The 13,337-nt window shown below is 49.2% G+C and overlaps 1 long non-coding RNA gene across 1 annotated transcript; it reads left to right on the forward strand.

Annotated features, from left to right (window-relative positions):
* The first annotated feature begins 9,954 nt into the window (after positions 1-9,954).
* Positions 9,955-12,652, forward strand: Gm30143. The gene is made up of 3 exons (XR_375369.1): positions 9,955-10,123; positions 11,510-11,608; positions 12,589-12,652. It is a non-coding gene; the product is annotated as a predicted gene, 30143 (long non-coding RNA).
* The last annotated feature ends 685 nt before the right edge of the window (positions 12,653-13,337 follow it).

Genomic DNA, 13,337 nt, shown 5'->3' on the forward strand with positions numbered 1-13,337 from the left:
GGTCTTTCTTTTTCTATGCATGTTTCTCTCCTCCCCCCCCCCAATCCTGTCTGTCTTTCTCAGGCTCACTTACTCTCTCTCTCTTGTACATATGTGTATGTGTGCATATGTGTATATTGTGTATATATGTGTATATATATAATGTGTTTGTTTGTGTTTTATAGGCCAGAGAACAACCTTGGGTACCATCTTCAGAAACAGGGTCTCAGGCTGGAGCTTAACCAGAAACCAGTTAAGCTAGACTGATGGCCAGTAAGCCCCGCCCCCCCCCCATACCCTCCTGCCTTCACCTCCCCAGCACTGAAGTTACAACTGTGTACTATCATGCCTGGCACTTTACAAACAGAACCACCCTCCCAGCCCAAAGAGATCGCCCAGCCTTTGGCAGCCTACATACACATTCATTCATTCATTCATTCATTCAAACAACAAAGTCTCTGATCAACTCTGTCTAATGGAATTCTTAGAAGCATTTAAAACTTATATTCGGAAATAAAAGTCTGTGCCCCAACCCAGGCATGGAGACCCTCCTCATAGACCCCAGCATCCCAAACCCAGGAGATATGCTGGAAGTGACAGAAGCCATTTCTGAACTTGGGGCTTCTGTTTTGTTCTTTGTGTGACCTCTCTCACAGGCTCACTCTGATGAAACCGAGAGGCCCAAGTGGTAAGGAGTGGCTGTCTGTCAATAGACCCTCCAGGGTCTTTCTCCTCTTTCCTCTTCCCTGACCCAAGGGTTTAGGATGAGGCCTGAGAACGCCCCCTGACCAACAGGTCTTGGGGTGACCTATTGGGGACTGTTCTGAGCACCCTGTCTCTAGGCAGTCTGGTCCCCTATTCAATGTCCCAGCAGGACATGAGCGGTGATGAAGAGGTCGTTTCTCCTGTGCTGTGTCTTGCCCTCAGTTCTCACAGCTGGCCCTGTCCTTCTTTGTCAAGCAGGAAAAACAAGCAGATGACCTAGTTCTTGCCCTGAGAGCTCAGAGCCTGCTGTGCCTCCTGGGAAGCCAGCAGTCAGGAGAAAGCTAGGCAGAACCCCAGGCTAAAGCTTCAACAGTCAATGGGGCCCAGCTGGGTGCAGAAAGCGCTGGTGGCTTCTCTATTCTTTCAAACCCTACCTCTGAGGCCACCTGAGGACTGTTATGTCTATGACTGGTCCAAATTCAGTCTTCACAGAACAAAAATGTCTGGTTTCTGGGGCATCTTCCAGATGTAGGAAGCAAAGACCTTTAAGATACCACCATGAGATGGACTTTTAGCCAGGTGTGGAGGTACAAGTCTATGATCCCAGCAGTGGGGAAACTGAGGGACAAGAGTGGCTAGTTTAAGGTCAGCTTGGGCTAGGAAATGGCCATCCCCTATCTCAAAAGCAAACGGTTTATTGTAAACCAATTCATGACACCTAAATTATGGAACCAACACAAACACTCAGCAACAGAGGGAAGCATAAAGAAAATTGTGCTCTGTGTACAACTCGACGTTTTTCCCCAGTCAGGAGACATGACAGAAGAATGAAGTTCTGTCATTTACAGGAAAATAGTTGCAGCCGGCAATGATCATGTCAAGCAAATTAAGCCAGTCCCAGAAAGACAAATTTCATGTTTTTTCTCATCTGTGAATCCTAGAGTTTCTAGACAGATAAAGCCACATACGTACATAGGTCATGGAAATAGGTGTGACCCCAGAGAGTGAGACCCAGAGGGCTAGTGGAGGAGAAAAAAGAGGACAGAGGGCATGGGGGAACAAGCTCAACGTACATTATACACTTGCTTGAAGATGGCCTTACTTAGCCCTGTATAATAAAATAAACTTTCAAAGGAAAAATGGGCTTTTTAGCCGGGGAGACGTGGGGTTTGGTTGGGGCCTCAGCAATCGCCCTCGAGCACAGCAATCTTGTCATGCTTGGGGTACTACCCCAGCAATCCATCCTCAGAGCCCCCACTCCTCCCTCCTCCCCTTCGCCCCTCCCTCCCTCCCTCCTTCTCTTTATGGAATAGCCCTACTGACACATAATTTACATACTGTAAGGCTTACGCATTTGAACTTGCATGAGTCAATGGTTTTTAATATATTTGCAGATCTTTGCACCCATCACTACCGTCAGCTTTAATACATTTTCATTGCCTCCAAAAAAAAAAAAAAAAGAAAGGAAAGAAAGAAAGGAAAAGAAAAAAAAATCCTATCATCACGTTCAGCAATCTCACCCCCATCCCCCAGCCTCAGCCCTAACCAACGCCCCAGAATCTACCCATGATCTCTATGCCTCTCTCCTCTGTACTTCTGCTGGCTCAGGATCACACACGGTTCACGGCCAGCTGTTTCTGGTTTCTTTCACTCGGCACAGTGTTGGGGCAGGGGCAGGGCTCACAACGTTGGGGCAGGTAGCCAGCATTCTCTCCCTCTTGGTGGCTGAGCTGTATCTTGGAGGGGTCCGGCTTATTTACCCTCTCGCCTGCTGGTGGGGAATCAGGCTGCTTTCAGCTCTTGGAAAGGCTATAAGCTTTTGTGTACAAGGTTCTGTCTGGACATATGCTTTCACTTCTCTTGAGTATGTACCTGAGCTGCAATGGCTGGGCCATGGAATACCATTTAATCATGGGAAGCCTGGCTGACTACACTGACCATAGCAGCATCCTGCTCTGAGTCCCCACACGGCAGTTCCCGAGGGCTCCAGGAACCAGCACTTGATATTGCTGGCCATGCTAGGACTGTGGCTGTACCAGTGGTTGTCATAGTCTATCTCATCCTACTGCCGACTGGCATTTCCAGGGACAATGGAGACCGTCTCTCCGTGTACATACTGGCCGGCCATCTGTCTTCCATCCAGACATGTCATTTAGACCCTTTGCCCATTTTTGAATTGTCTTCTTTTTGAGTTGGGAGGCCTTTTTATGGATTCTGCGTGGAGATAACTCAATACAGCTTCAATTTGGAGTTCTCAAATGACTAAGCCTGCCTGCGGACGCTTCCTCCCACTCTTCCCACCCCTCTCTCTTCAGGTTTTTTTTGTTTTGTTTTTGATGGATGTTTGAAGAACATTTTCAGTCTTTCGTTTTCTTCACTACAAATGATCTTACTATGTATCCTAGGCTGGTCTCTAACTTGCAGCCCTGTCTCGTTCTTCCAAGCACTGAGATCTGAGGACTGTGCCACCACACCTAACTGGGTCAGAGGTTTTTAACTTTGAAGAGATCTAATTCACGTGTCTTGTATTTTTCACCTCATACTTGTGGCACTTTCTTGGGCAGCCTTTGGCCAACCAAGGCTATGTAGATCTGCCTCTAAGTTAAAGGACCTTAGCATTCAGTTCTTGATTTTAAGTTGACCTTGTATATGCTGTGAGGTAGGGGGCCAATTTCATAATTTTCCCTGTGGTCCCTGTACCCATCACCAGTTGAATAAGCTGTCCTTTCCTTATTGGTTGGTCTCAATAGTCTTCCTAAAATGTTGATCTAAAGCCAGATTTATTAAGTCTTAAGCCGTTTAGAATTGACCCTTTGTAGACTTATACAGATTTTGACCGGCTCCTACAATTGAGGTTAGAAACAGTGCCTCCACTAAAAGTACTCTTCCCACCCTTTGTACCCAAGCTCACCCTGGTCCTCAGATCCTGGGTCTTAAAATCTAGTGTTTCCCATCATTATAATTTTGCCTCTCTAGAGTGACATAGCAATGGAATCATGGAGCATGGGTCCCTTTGAGTCTGGCTTTGTTCACTGAACGGAAGGTATCTGATGTCCATGCATGTCTGTGTCTTAGGACGCATGCACTTTTGGTCACATCGTAAGGACATGCTCTGATTGGTTAAGCAGCGTTTGGTTAATGAAAAAGAGGCTTTAAAAATGTGTTTCTTGGTTAATGTCATCACCTTGATGGAATTTAGACTGGCCCAGGAGGTGCACCTTTGAGCATGTCTGTGAGGGGATTTCCAGAGAGCTTTCACTGAAAAGGAAGCCCCATCACTCTGAGAGCTGGGGTTCTGGACTGAATGCAGGGATGGCATGGAGGTCAGCTCTCTCTGCTTCCTGACCACAGACACAATGCGACCTGCCACCATGCCTTGGCTACCATGATGGACTGCACTTTCAAACCCTTCTTTTGCAGGCTGCCAGTGTCAGATATTTTTCACAGCAGTGGGAAATGTTAGTAATAAAATGCGTAACTCTTAGGTACAAGCATCGGTTTTCATTTATCTCCAGTAAGTACCTGTGGGTGGGTTTGCTGGCTTGTGAGATTCATGCATTTACAGGAAGCTGCCAAACTGTCTTCCAAATGCCTTCACTATTTTATATTTGCACCTGCAGCAAATGAGAGTTCCGGATGGCTCTACTTCATTGTCAGCCCAGTGTTATCAGATTTAAATTATTTTGTCCAATTCTAATAGGCAGATATATCTCAATATAGTTTTAATTTGGATTTCTCAAATGACTAACGATACTAAGCATATGTTTATTGTCTATTCATGTATCTTTTGTGAGATGCTGGTTCAAATCTTCAGTTCATTTCCTCTGGTTGTTTATTTTGATTACTGTGCTGAGACCCCCTCATACATTCTGGACATCTGTACTATTAGGTGTGTGCCTAGCCGTCATTTCCTCCCAATCCTGGGTAGAAGTATTAATTGTCTACCGCCACAAAACAAATCGCTCCCAAACCTAGCAATTAAAATGATACACATTTATTATCACACACAGTTTCTGTGGATTGTGCATCAAATGCAGCTCTGCTGGAGTGGGGGGTGGGGAGTCCTTGTTTGGGATCTCTTAGAGTTTGCTGGGTTTCTGATGGGTTTGCTGTTGTCTAAAGTCCAGGGCCCCTTTTTTCACATGTCTCATATTCCTTGCTGGCTATTGGTAGGAGACTCCCAGTCCTCCTGGGGGACTCTGCAGGGACCCACATGAGCACCCCCACAGCATTGCTGCCGGCTCTTCCTGTGACAGGGGCTTCTGTTTTTGTTTATTTGTTTGTTTGTTTGCTTGTTTGTTTGTTTGTTTTTACTAAAGTCTGGTAGAACTGAGGCATTATTGTATGACTCCCACTTAAGTCTCACAGTCATTTGACAAACAGCTATTAGGGCTAGCCCTCTGGGGAGGAGAAAGATGGAGGCTGTGTGTGAACAATGGCAGGTAGCTCTGGGGGCCCATTTTAGTGTCTGACAACTTCCATTTATATGTCCATTTTCTCGTGTACCCTTGAAAAAGCTGCCCCTGGTCATTGTCCCCTCTTTGGAACATGTTTCCTTATCAGGAAGAGGACACCCATACCGGCTCAGGAGGTGACACACAACACAGAACAACCTGCATTTGCAGGTCCCTGAGTCTGGCTCTCCTCTGGAGTAGGGGTCAGGAGTTGGGGTGGAGTGGGGGTGCTGTTCAGCTCTGCTACACTGACCTCACTCCTCAGCCCTGTAGCTTCTCATTAGCTCATTCCCTGAGAAGTTTCTCCAGCCCACAGCAATGATCAGAACATTACTGGGACCCTATAGGATGGCCCACATTCATGGACATAGGGTTCACAGCTGCTGGACTCAGGGCAATCCTAGAGGTCTGGGGAGAGCCATGATTGTGCTCTCTGCCCATATTAGGATACTGAAGCAGGGCCATGAGGCTCACTGGGGTCTCACAGCAGCTAAAAGGAGGGTATTCTGGCCTCACAGGACCCCTCTCAGTGCCAGGAGAGAGATGATAACTCTGTTCCCCTCAGCCCTGAGCAGGGCGGTGCTGGGAGGACGCCCATGCTTCATGTTACTGGAGAGGTGCTCCAGTGTCCTCCCAGGAGAAACCCCTATTACTGCATCTTCCATGCCTCAGACCCAGTGCAGCCTCTGCCACTGGATGGGCACCTGGTCAGGGATGTGCTGTGCTTTATGGGCAATTAAATTTCATACAAGACACGTATGGGGTGGGGCGGGGTGGGGTGGGGCGGGGTGGGGCGGGGTGGGGCAAGGTGAGGTGAGGTGAGGTGGGAATGGGGGTGAAGAAAACGTAATTAGATTCCTTCGGAACCTGAGGGTTCTTTGAGATGAAGCAGCCAGAGGGCTGCAGACTGTTATGTGTGTGCCTACTTGCATGCGTGTGTTCACCTTCCCAGAAATGGACCAGACTCCAGACTGCATCGAACACAACCCGTAGTTGCCTACCGCCCCTGCGAAGGCGTCTGGATCGGCTCCCTGCAGCTCCAGCTCTCTGCTCTGCTGACCATATGGCCACCGAGGGCTGGCGGGAAGCAGGACCCCGCGCACCCCCAGGGAGGGCCGCTTCCCGCTCAGCAGCTGCCAGGTGCTTACATCTAAGCCCAGATGGCCCCAGCCTACGGGGAAGCCTCCCTGCCTGCCTGGGGTGCAAGCTCTCCCCAGGACTCTGATGCCCCCTGGGCCTTCTCCACCAGGCTCTCAGAGGGAGCTTCTCAAACATGCGCTCTGTGTTGCAGTTCTCCACCTGTGTGAGCCTGTGGTAAGCCTGGTCACACAGCTAATATGGATTTCCTGGAAGGGGGACCTCCCTTGTATCTTTATGTAGAGCCAAGGACTTCACGGTGGAGGTTGCTCAGTTAGGGAGGCCCGAGGATCTGCCCGGCGAGAGCTCCTGTGCGTAGCCACAAGTCACTGGGAGAGATTTTGTTCTCTGGTGAGCCACATCATTTGGGAAAGAAGAGAGTAAATGCAAAATGTCGGCCACGCCCCAAACGCAAGGAACCCTGGTGTAAGTATATCCCACCCAACACTTGGGATATGCTCACACCATCACAGTTGTTCATCTGGAACTCAGATGCAACAACGTTCTGCATTTTCATTTGCTAATCTATACTGGACTGGGGGGGAAGGCAGTGGCAATTCCAGTTAGGAGTCAGCAGAGGAGTGGGTCGACCCCAGAAGGGTGTGTTTTGACCACCCCCTCCCCTGAATTGCTAGAGGCACAGGGCACTTTATTCATGCTCGAAACATGTTGAGTCACTGTGGGGTCAAAGTCATACTGAGAGAATAGAGGACCAGGCCTTTCCTCATCTCCTGTTTGCACAATGTGACCCGAGGGAGCTACACGTAGGCAGGTCTCAAGTAAGATACTTCCATGTGGGTTCTTCTCGAAAGCTCTGGGTCCTGGCTTCAGCCCTAGATGCAAATAAGACTCTGTTGGCTTCAAGACCTGTCTGCTACAATCTGGCCAGCTTCAAGTTTCCTACAGAGGTGGGTGGAGATCAGACTATGTTGTATGCTGCTTTCTTGGGAGATGCGAATAAATATCTGTTCACCTCAGATAGAACAAACCAAAGCACTGATTCTACTCGTGCCTAGCTTGGTGAGCCAGCCAGTGAGTTTATTGGAGCTTGGTTGAATCAAAGGCAGTTCTGTCACCGAGGAGCCCACAAGGGAACTTTGATCACCTTCAAAGCTATGTTCCTGCAGCTCCTTGCTCAACTTGAAGGCAGCTCTACCAAAGAGTCTCTTCTTTCAAGCCATTGTTACTACTTACAGGACCTTGGGGAGGAGCGTGAGCATCCTGGGGGCATCAAAGGCATCTCAAGGCTCCGCATTTGATCTGCTGTCTTGGACATAGATGCCTCCCACCAAATGAGGTGAGAGAAGAGGTAGCTAGCTGTACGATATGGCAAAGACGAGTTGAATTGTCATGTGGAAACAAAAATTATTAGTGATCGGAGGGGACTAACCAGAAGCACTCTCCTCTGCATCAGTGTCACAGGTCGCCTGCTTCAGTCAGTACAAATGAGCCCCCTTTCTGACCCTTCTCTGGCTACTACACGGGCATACTGGGGCCACTCTAGTATCCCCGTGTGCCTTCCACATTTATCTACTTCCATCCAAGAGATTCTGTAAGTCAGGCTGTGATTTCTGATACATTCTGTGGTGAATCAAATTATCCACCAGCTTCCTCTAGGACCCTGTGGATTGCTACCCGGCACTTCTGTCTCCTAGGTGATATTCCTCTGCCAGTCTTTTGAAGGCCTGCTTGACACCCCAGAGCCCTTCACAAGCATGAGTACAAGCCACAGGGAACAAATCCAACGATCCAATCTGGCCTGGAGTCACCTTGCTCTTCAAATGGAGAAGCAGAAACGCGACCTGGACGGCTGCCTCCTGTGAATTTGGTTTGTGGGGGTCCACCCCCAAATAATCAGTTAAAAAAAAAAACCCAAACAACTGAACAAGCCCAGGGAACATTTAAGAGCTTAATTTTGCTACCTGTAAAGATGCAGTCTTTCTTTGAGCAGGTCTATTTGGCTGGACAAATGCCCAGGACCTGAGGAACTTCATCTCAAAGAAAATTCCTCTCTGAATAAAACCTGCACCACACTGAGTTTGCTAAGTACTTGCACACATAGGTTTGCTGTGTCCTTCTGGGGACCCCAGTGGTAGTTTTGCATTAAAATGTGCCTTTCTCTAAATCACAGCTGGTGTAGTAAATATGACCAGTAAAAACCATAGCAAATTGCCAATCGTTAGCTTGTCAGGTGAGCCACATGAAAAGACTTAACCAGCTACAAACAGCATTAAAGGCAGAGGCACAGCCCAGTCGGTATCAGCCTGCACAATGGCCAGGCATGACCAACACCAGAGTCAGAGAGGTTAAAGTTCTCATTCAAGATCACCCACAGTCCTCCGGATCAGTGTCACCCACTCTAGGAGGACATTGCCAGGGTTTGGCACCACCTGCCCTTTCCTTCTCTAGCCTGCTGCTCCTGGACTGGCTACCTTCATCTTTCATTCGTTCCTATAGTTTCTCAGTCCACCCATCTCCTTCTGCTCCTCCACCGTCCTGACAAGGGCTGCATACCAGCCTGAGGCCTGTCAGTGGCCCCAGAGCCCCACCTACTTCCTGGCTGGGAGTCCTCTATACTTCCTCAATGATAGAAGACCTTTCAGTAAGGTCACAATAAACGGAAGATCTGGTAAGCTAACAAAACAACCTATGAGCACTAGGAACCTCTCACAGGAGATAGGAACAAAGAAGCTCCAGTTGCCGCACCCATGCTGGGTAGCCTATGAGGTCACACATAATAGTCAGGGAGGCAAGATTGCCACTGGGAAGGACGCTACGTGAACCAGCTTCCTGTCTGGGAGTGCCCGTTGTTCAACAGCTCTGGAAGCTTCCCGAGGCCACAGAGGCTTTAGGTCTTAGACCCACGCTTTTCTTTAGGAGGATGGGCAGTGGGCCCTTGGGGGTAGGGGGAGTGCACGGGTCCTTGTTGTTTCTGTCTCCTACTGTGCGGTCCACTTCCTCACTGCACAGTGTCAGTCGAGGACCCTCAACCACACAGGTCACCAGTAGACTCCAGGACCTCAAGGCTAGTCTAGGAAAACCTCTTCCAAGAAGTCTCTGCAACTTTGGGGAGCCTCCCTGGTTACAGTTCCCCCAAACTCAGAAGCACCACATTAGGAATTGTAAGCTTGACATAGTTCCTGAAACACAGCTGGTCACAGGTCATTCTCCACCTGGTTCCTAAAGCTCACTTCCCATAGGTCAGAGCATACTTATATACTTATACACACACACACACACACACACACACACACTTGACTTGGTAATGACTTGGTGGCCCCCAAAATATATACTGTAGTGCATATGTGACCCATCTCTATCACAGGACTGATTTGGCCCTTGTCATCATGATGGGCTTATTGGAGATGGACCCATTGCCAATCATGTGACATCTTTGAATCACAGTTGCCATTACCACACTATCCACTTCTAGGCTGTCAGTGAGAGAGTGCAGCTTACATGGAAGAGCCTAGACTCTGAGTGAGGCCATGACACTCCTTTGGAATAGAATCTGTTTCTGCTGAGGGACACAACTTTTTCTGTCTATAATCAGCCTGGGACCATCTTAAATGAGTGCACAGAATCTCTGGTGGCTCAAGCCTTATGGATGTTGGGGACCAAAGTCTATGAAGTCTTCTTGCCAGGGACAGTAAGGTCAAAGTACGTGGAACAGTGGGTGGACTGTGAGCGATGGCTTGTGAACCTCAGTTGCTTTGCTGTTGCTGTTTCTGGCAGCAAATGGAGTGGAGGAAAGCTTAAATCCTTGGCCTTTAGAGTTGCGCATTAGAGGTCAAAGCTGCCCCTTCCTAGCTGTAGAAGAGCTGGTGTGTACGCGGTGTGTATACTTGGTGAGTTCCATAAGTGTGCGTGATTGCTGGTATTCATTACTGGAATTGTTTCGAGTGTGCCCACTGGGTTAGAAATCGGTGATTTGTCCTCTACATGTCAATCTGGACCCTGTCTGTCCCTGCAGAAAGGTAAGGGAGCCCCGTGGACTCTCCTCCCTATGTCAACAGGCTCAGTCTTGCGTGGATCTTGTACAATAACCACAGGGGCTCTGAGTGAGGGTTGTCGTGTTCTGAGGAGAGTGTTTGACAACTAGGGAAGAAGTGAGCAGGTGTCACCTCACAGAGCACTCCGGAGCTCATACTCACTCTGTGACGTCATGGGCCTATGGGAGGGCAGAAGCACACCATGGGTTAGTGTCCTTTGAAGGGGGCCTTGAAGGACAGAAGGATTTGTTAGAAAGAGAAAGCAAGGATCAGAGGCTCAGCATGCCCCTTCCTTTACTGATGACTGTAAACTGACCTCTGACTGTGGGCTCAGCCTCATGGATCACAAGGGCACACAGGTGGGGCTGGCACATGGTCTATTTCTCTCCCTCTGGCCAGGGAAACCTATTAAAGCTTGTTGTTGTTGTTGTTGTTGTTGTTGTTGTTTAATGTGGTGGGGGTTCTTTAGCTGTTGTGAGCAGTTCCAAACTCACCAAGAAGCTTGTGTTTGTAGTGAAGCCACACAAATCAGGGGGTGAGGACAGTGGACATTTATGACTGACTGGGCACACACAGAAGCAAGCAGCACCTCTGCGGCCATTAAACGTAATGGCCTGTGTGGCTCACCTCTAATTGCTGTGGCTTGTTTGTGTAGAAAGTCCCCTCCCGGGCCCAACCAAGTCTGTCCAGGTGGTACCACCCTCTACAGATGCTAACATCAGGACATTTCTGTCTGGGTAATGCCGGCTTAGCCACTGTTGGGAGAGTTCTGGATTCCCCTCCAAGTGTGACTGATCCATTTTCATTTGATGGGCTTCTGATTTACACACACACACACACACACACACACACACACACACACACACACAAACTAGTTATGCTTGCAAATATTCCATGAGAGGTCTCAATCTTTCGTCTCCATCAAGGGCTGGAAACTGAGTGTAAGGGACACGTGCCACCTCCAGGAGATTCAATTTGGGTAGTACATGTCATCCTATCCATGGTCCCCAACTGGAACCAAGCCAAGTTCCGTAGTTGCTGTCATTTACAAAGGTCTCCTCTGCCCTCTCTACTTCTCACTAAGGACTTGGACATTTGCTGGCTGGCTGGCATACCGTCTCCAGTTACAGGTCCTCTGTACTGTGGGTTTATTTATTTTGTGCGGGCAGGGGGTGAGGAATACAGGGAGGGTTTTCTTTTTCATGTTTCATTAAACTACAACTGCTGTGTTTTGAAAAGCAGTACCTTGAACAAGTCAGCGAAGCAAACAGCTCTGCCTGTTGGGATGTACGAAAATGAAGCCCGCCATGGGGAGCCTCGAGCCGCGGAGCTGAAGGCCTGGTAGGAGTTGGACTGAGGTGGCACGACTCACTAATTGTATTTCAGGATCTGTCTGGCCCCAGCATGGGGCCTGGAACTTGAGATGAGGCCTGGCTGCTATTCCCAAGTTGAGACATGTCTTCCCTGGCCTGGCTGCTGGAGGTAGGGTAGGCTGAACAAGGCTCTCTCCAAGAGCAGCATTAGAGTGGTCACCCCAGCTGTGCAATATATATCCTAGAGTCTGAGCCCCGTGAACACTGAAGAGAATGCTAAGAGTGGGTACCAAGCCCACCTGTGCAGCTCACATTGTCACCGAAAGAGGTGCACGAGGAAGAACATGGCAAGGAGCTTCCCGCTCCTGAGCAGGAAATGAATTCCAGGGCAGAGTCCCAGTCAACCCAGAGGCAGCTTCAGAGATAGCTTGTCCCAATCTTTGGTGTCCAGAATGACTCAAACTGCCCCATCTTTGCCCTTGGAGGCAAAGCAGCTGCAGTCCATGACTAAAGGTTGTTCCCAAATCACATGTCATTAGGTGTGGGGTCAGAGCCTCTTGGCCTCCCAGCCTCCAGGCCTCTGGCAAGTCTCAGCCTCCTTGCCTCCCTGCCTGGCAGCAGAGCCTTGCTACAGCTCTCTGTTCCCTGTTGAACAGCTTAAGGCCAGATATTGATCTCCATACCCAGAACACACAAGCCTGTCTTACTCAGGGGCTCAGACCCCTAGCAGGTGGCCAGATAAAGTCTCATGTAGCAGAGCTGAGCTCCTGGTGTCCTACCCCCTCATACACCCCCGCCACCCTTCGCAACTGACCAAACTACAGCTAAAAGATCTTTCATTCCCCCATGTTAATTTTCAACCAGTGTTTACATTTCTAATAAGCTTGCTGTACTGGGCCCCCTAATGAACCACAGGGTGCAGATCCCAGCACCACCCCCAGGGGTGGAGCATCAGGGAAAGGAAATGCACACAATTAAAGGTGTGCACATGTAAACATATAATTACAGATGTGAGCTGAGCCATGAAGGAAAGAGGATGTTGCAGTGAGCGTTGATGCTGAAGACTACCTGCTGGAGAAGGCGCTTGCAAGAGTCTGAATTTTCCCTGAGACTCAAGATGACTCACCACCTTTCCCTTTTCCTTTCTTTAAAACAAAACAAGACACAACCAGTTGTCTAGACTGACTCTGAACTTGAGATCCTCCCCTTTCACTCTCCAGAGCGCTTAGATTGTAGGTGTGCCTCACGGTGCCAGCTCACAGACCGTCGTTTCTTCACCTATAGGAAGTATAGGTAAGCACTGCGAACAGTGCAACTCGGTAAGGATCAGCAGGGCCGCTGGGCCTTGCCTGGGTGTACGCTGCAGTCATTGCCAATTTGCAGGAAAGGAAACTGAGGCACGGGGAAGCACAGCAACTTCATGACCTCCCACCAGGATAGAAGCCAGAGAATCAAGGTGACACTGGGCTTTAGCGTTCTACTTCCCCAGATGGGGGCCGGCCGTACCTTGATGGCTTCCTACTGGTGGCAAGAAGTTTCCAAGATGCCCCCAAGGTCCTCCACAGTTCTATTTTTCCTCCTTTCCAGCTGCCAGAATGAGGCCAGAGGCTCCCAGTGAGGCTCTACATTCCCAACCCAATGACATCATCCAAGACCTGTCCAGCTGGCAGTGGACAGGCGGGGCTGGCTACCCCAGCATCCTTTTAGCTCTATATCAAAGCAGAGATGCTTGCAGGGACTACTGAGGACAGCTGTCC

The sequence above is a fragment of the Mus musculus genome, chromosome 2 (genome assembly GCF_000001635.26).
Source record: "Mus musculus strain C57BL/6J chromosome 2, GRCm38.p6 C57BL/6J".
NCBI classification, from domain to species: Eukaryota; Metazoa; Chordata; class Mammalia; order Rodentia; family Muridae; genus Mus; species Mus musculus.